Consider the following 5,875-nt stretch of genomic DNA (forward strand, 5'->3'; position numbering starts at 1 on the left):
ATGGGATGGGATGGGATGGGATGGGATGGGAAGTTGTTTTAGAATGTCCAGCTCTTAAAATTGTCTTAAACCAAGGCAGTTGTTCACACCCAGTAAAACCACCTTGAAAGGGACCATTAATGCCATTTCTGGAGGAGCAGAGCTGTCCCTCGGCCCAGCCCTCCCAGGGTGTGAGTTCATGGGATGGTTTGGGTTGGAGGGACCTTAAAGTTCATCCAGTGCCACCCCCTGCCATGGGCAGGGACACCTTCCACTGTCCCAGGCTGCTCCAAGCCCCGTCCAACCTGGCCCTGGACACTGCCAGGGATGGAACCCTGGGAAGGTGGCTCTGGCACCGTGTGGCTCTGCAGGAGGAGGACTCAGCTGGGACACTCAGGGCAGGATTTGTCCCAGACTCTGCTTTTGGCTGCTTTGCCTCTCAGGTTCTGGGGCACACGGGTCCCACCCACCCTGGAGCCACAGTGGGGTCCTGCTGGCAGGGGACTCGCCCACCTCCCCTGAGATGTTCCAAAGCTGCTCCCACTGCTGGGAGCTGGAATCAGGGGAGGCTCCAGCTCAGCCAGAGGAAGCATCTGCAGGGGCAGCTCCTGTTTTCAGCACAGGGCAGAGCCAGGGAGATGGATTTTCCTTTGGTTTTGCTCATTATTCATGTGGATGAAACAAACTGGAAACCAAAATAATTTTGTTCCATGCTCTGCCTTGGCACCTCCCAGGATTTGACCCTCAGAGGAGCTGCTTTGTTCATTTGGAGCTGTTTTCCTTCCTCCTGATGCCTCTTCCATGAGCTTGTCTGGACATGGGGCAGTCACAGGCCACAGCTGTGCCCACCCTTGGGAAAACCAGCATTTGCACGGAATCATTTTCCCAGCCTTGGGGTTGTTTTTTGCACAGCCTGAAAACCTTTCCAGGCTCAGGCCATGCTGGAAAAGCCTCTCCTGGTGTTACACCTGAAGTTGTTCCAGGAGCACAGAGCCCTGGGGAGCTCTGAGGTGCTGCTGGTGCCAGTTCAGCATCCCAGGGTGAGAGAACTTCCCAGGAGCAGCTTCACAACACCACAGGTGGCTGCCCAAGGACAGTGGGAAGGAGGAGGATGTGCTTTATTAATCTGACTCCTCTTTTTCCTGTGTCCAACAGATCAATAAATTCTGGCTGGAAATAAAATCATTACTTGCCTCCTCTTGTGTTCCTGCTCCCCACGGAGCTGGAGATGCCAAAGGAAAGGGAAGTGGATTGTTCCAGCTGGATTTATGGAATGGCTGGAGCTGTGTCAGGGCTGGGCATGGAGCTCAGGGAAAGGTTCTTCCCCCCGAGGCTGCTGGGCACTGCCCAGGCTCCCCAGGGAATGGGCCCGGCCCCGAGGCTGCCAGAGCTGCAGGAGCGTTTGGACAGCGCTCTCAGGGATGCCCAGGCTGGGGTTGTTGGGGTGTCTGGGCAGGGCCAGGGGCTGCACTCATGGTGATGGTGAGACCCCACCTTAGAGCTGCCCCAGCACAGGGAGGACCTGGAGCTGCTGGAGCCAGTCCAGAGGAGGCACCAGGGGGATCAGAGGGATGGAGCAGCTCTGCTGGGAGGAAAGGCTGGGAGAGCTGGGCTTGTTCAGCCTGGAGAAGGCTCTGGGGTGATTTCATTGTGGCCTTCCAGGACCTAAGGGAGCCAGCAAGAAAGATGGAGAGAGACAATTTCCAAGGGCCTGGAGGGACAGGAAAAGGGGGAATGGCTTCCCACTGCCAGAGAGGATGTCTAGAGTGGATATTAGGAAAAGTTTCTTCCCTGTGTGGGCGGGGAGGCCCTGGTTGCCCAGAGCAGCTGTGGCTGCCCCTGGATCCCTGGAAGTGTCCCAAGGCCGGGCTTGGGGAGTACCCTGGGATGGTGGAAGGTGTGGAATGAGAAGGTGGAAGGGGGTGGGATGGGACAATCCTTCAGGTCCCTTCCAGCCCAGACCAGTCTGGGATTCTGTGAAGAGCAACAGCTGCTCACACTGAGCTTTGCAGTAACCCCGAGGAGGGAGCACAGGCAGGATTTTTCCTGCTCAGAAGAGCCAAAGTTGGATCTCTTGGAGCATCTGAAGGGAAAAGCACGGACCTGGCTGCACTCCCAGCTGGGGACAGAGGTCCTGCTGCTGAGCGAGGCGGGCTGGAGAAGTGGTTTGTGCCTGTGAGCAGAGAGCAGCTGCTGCCCTGAGCCTGGCAGAGGCTCCCAGGGCTGAGCCCAGCAGGAGTGCTGAGCTTTTCCCGGAGCCACGCGCAGGGAGCGAGCACAGCCCGGCTGTCAGGTGTCTGCAGCAATGGAACAAAGCAAACAAAGCCATTCAGGGAACAAATGAGGATAAATCCAGGCACTTCTACCTGCTCACCAACAGCCTGCCAGCTGAGGAGCTGAAATCCAACCCCCTGGAGAAGCTGTTGGCCTTGGAGCCTCCAGGCGCCGCTGAAGCTGCAGCCCTGGAGTGGTGCTGGAGGTGCTGGAGGGCAGAGGAGAGGGTCAGGGGGCTCAGAGGGGTGGAAGGCAGGAGGAACTGGGCCAGGGAGGTGCACACTGGCAGAGCAGGTGGGAAACTGCATCCCCAGGTCCGTGGGAATGAAGAACATCCCAGTGTCCATCCCTGTGTGCTCCCTGCTCCCCAGGCTGGGCCACAGCCAGAGCCTGACCTCTGCAGCCCCAATTAGCTGGGAGAGGAGCTGTGCAGCTAATGAGCACATCAAGGGATTTATCTCAGCCCCAGGCACCCACGCTGACTGCAAAATTCCTGGCACAGGCAGCAGCTCCGTATCGATCCCAGGAAGGCCGAGTGCTGCCCAGCATAAAAATCACAGGGAAATGGGATTTCTCTGTGAGATTTCTTTGCTGCTGCTTGGGTGCCTGTGGGGATGAGACCTCCCCGTGCCCAACGTGGCCACCTGGACAGGTGACATTGGTGGCACTGGAGGTTGTTGTCACTCCTTGGAGGGGGGTGTGATCAGTGATGGGGGTGTGACCAGTGATGGCAGCAAACTGGGCACGGGGACGCTGGGCTGGCTTGCAAAGAAAAGGGATGGATCCTCATTTCCATAGGTTTCAGTGGGAATTCTGGAGACCAGGGAGGAGAGAACTTGAGGGATACCCTGGAGTCCCTGAGACCAAAGGGGAGGAGAGCTGGGGATTTTTCCTGTTATCGTTTGTAGGAATGAGGCACTGGGAAACACTCTGGGTACCTGCCCAGTTTAACTGGTTTTCTTGAAATGAACTGGTGCCAGAACATTCCAGAAGGGTCACAGGGAGGGAAGAGGGGTCTCAGTCTCACAGCTGGGGACAGGGCTGGGGAGGCCCTGCCAGAGGGGCTGGGGAGCTGCAGAGGATTTGGAGCCCTGTCCCCAGTCCAGCCCCCCCAAACTCAGGAGCTTGGAATTGGTTTCTCCTCCGATTCCCCCTCCTTGCAGCCCGGTGTGGTTGGTGCTGCTCAGAGCGTGGGATGAGGAGGGGATAATTAGCCCTGAGCTTTCCTCTACCTGCAGGAGGCTGGAACGAAATTCTGAGTCAGACCAAAACAACATTGAGCAAATGCAGCAGGCCCGGGCGGGATGATCAGTGGCTGCTAATGACAATTTATCTTGTCACATCTTGATGCCTCCTGTTTTAACGTCCTCCCCGCCTGGTTTGCAGGGAAAGGGCATCCTGTAAATCTCAGAGGCACTGGGAGATACTGTCCTTCTCACTTCACAGGCTGGAGAGATGCCTTGAGCTGGAACCTGGCAGGCAGAGGCACAATTCCACCCCAGAGCACCTTCGCTGTGCTGCAGGGAATTCGTTTCCCTCCTCCTTCAGCCCCAGCTCTGCTCCTGCCACAGAACAACTCCCACTGCCAGCAATTCCCACTGCAACCACTTTAAACAATCCCATAACCTGTGATTCTCTGCAGGCTGATAATCCTCACGCTGGCACACCCAGAGGAAGTGAGTCTTGCACCGGGGCAGGTTGTAAGAACACAAAATATTTCTTCCCTTGGAAATTCTTGCCAGGGCACCGGAGATGTTCTGGGAGCAAGGATGAACCCACCTGGGAAGCAAAGTGGATTCCTTCCTATTCTGTAGACAAGGTAAAGGACATAAAAAAAAGTTCCTGGGAGCTCAGGAAGGTCCCCAAGAAAGGGAAAAAACCCAGGAGTTGCAGTGTCCAGGTTTAGCTGGTAAATAGAGCAGGTCCAGTCAGCTCCAGGGGTTGTTTCCATGTTTTCCCTGGGAGATGCTGAGCCAGTCGGACAGAGCCACTGCATTTGAGCTTGAGCATCAAAGGAGAGGAGAGAGGTTTACAGGAGCGTGGCTTAATTCCCCATCGCCTGCCAGCTCGGAGCACGCACATGTTCAGCTCTCACGGCCCAAGTAACTGATAAGAGCTTGTTTATTAATCCCTGGTAACTCAATCTGCCCTCCCGAGCAGAGACGATGCCCTCAGGAGCTGGAGATCAATTTAAATTTCCAGAGCCTCAGCCCCTGACTCACTCCATAGTGCCAGTGCTCCTCAGAATAACCAGGGAGTGGATTTTCTGTCACATCCCTGATCCCAGCTCCCCTTCCAGCAGTGCTGGCTGCCACATGCTGCTGTGCTGGAGTCACGGACAGGAGCCGTGCAGGGAGACACGTCTGAGCAGCTCCCACCCCCTCCACCAGCACTGGGAGGGATCTCCTGGGTGCTGGTGCTTCCAGGCAGCCCCATCTGGAGGAGAGCAGGGTCTCCAGGGCCCTTCATGCTTGTCCCTGTTGCTCAGTGGTGTTCAGACTCTGCAGGAAAAGCTCCCTTGGAAGTGGCAGCTCCAACAGGGAGCTGGGAGTCGAACCAGACCGGAGAGATGGGGACAACAAAGTCACTGCCTGGAGCAGGACATCGCCCGGCAGGGGCCGGAGGCAACCCGGGTTAATGAGCTGCCTGCTCGACGGCCCACGTGCAAATCCTAATCGCCGCTGTGCAGGGCCCTCAGCGACTCCCAGCACTCCCAGTCCCACCTCTGAGGGATCCTCCTGGAGAACCAGAGCCCTCCCTGAAAGGGAAGTTGGCAGCAGCCCAGCACTGCTGACCCAGGACGCTCTGCTTCAGCAGCCCCGAAACGCTGCTGACCACGAACTCTTTAATTCTGGCACTGCAGGTTCTGCTGCTCCATAAAAGCAAAACAACAACAACAAAAAAAAGCCATTTATTAGGGAACAGTCAATAAAGGGAGACTTGCTTATCACAGCTGGTTAGGAGTGGTTGGAAACTGCACCCTCTGGAACGGTGAGGGGTCACTGTTCCAGGACAGCTGCTGTGTCCTGGAGCTGAGGTCCCTCCTGCAAGGCTGGGAGAGGGATCCTGGCACATTCAAACACCCCAAGTTATGGCCACAAAGCTGGAAAGTGGCCAGAAGGTGGCTGTGGTCACTCTTCTCTCCTGGCCCGCTGCAGCTCCTGGGGCTCAGTGTCCCCTGCTCTGCATTCCAGCAGCGTCAGCCCATCAAGAACCTGCTCTCAGCTCAGGAGCTGCTGAGCCTGGGGGTACCAGCAGGAGAGGGTGCTGGGGCCACCAAAACACCCTGGTGCCACCTGAGTGCTGGCACAAGAAAGAAAAAGGAGAGGAGGTCAGCTCGGATGAAACGTTTTCACTTTTATTCGGGCTCTGAACAGTCACACACCCACAGCCCCTCTGCTCCCCAGCACTGCCGTGTCCCTGCCAGCTGTGCCCTGCTGGTGCCCCAGCCACGGGCAATGTCACCTCAAGGCTGTCCCCTCAGGGAAGGTGACACCCTGATGCTCACTGGCTGCTCAGCGTTCTGCGGCACTGACAAATTCTCTTTTCCCCAGGTCTTGAGGGAACCTCAGTCCCTCGGAGCTGCTTTGCAGGATCAGTGGAGAGTGAAATGCCCCGGCTT

Source organism: Corvus brachyrhynchos, unplaced genomic scaffold, assembly GCF_000691975.1.
Source record: "Corvus brachyrhynchos isolate BGI_N302 unplaced genomic scaffold, ASM69197v1 scaffold130, whole genome shotgun sequence".
NCBI lineage: Eukaryota > Metazoa > Chordata > Aves > Passeriformes > Corvidae > Corvus > Corvus brachyrhynchos.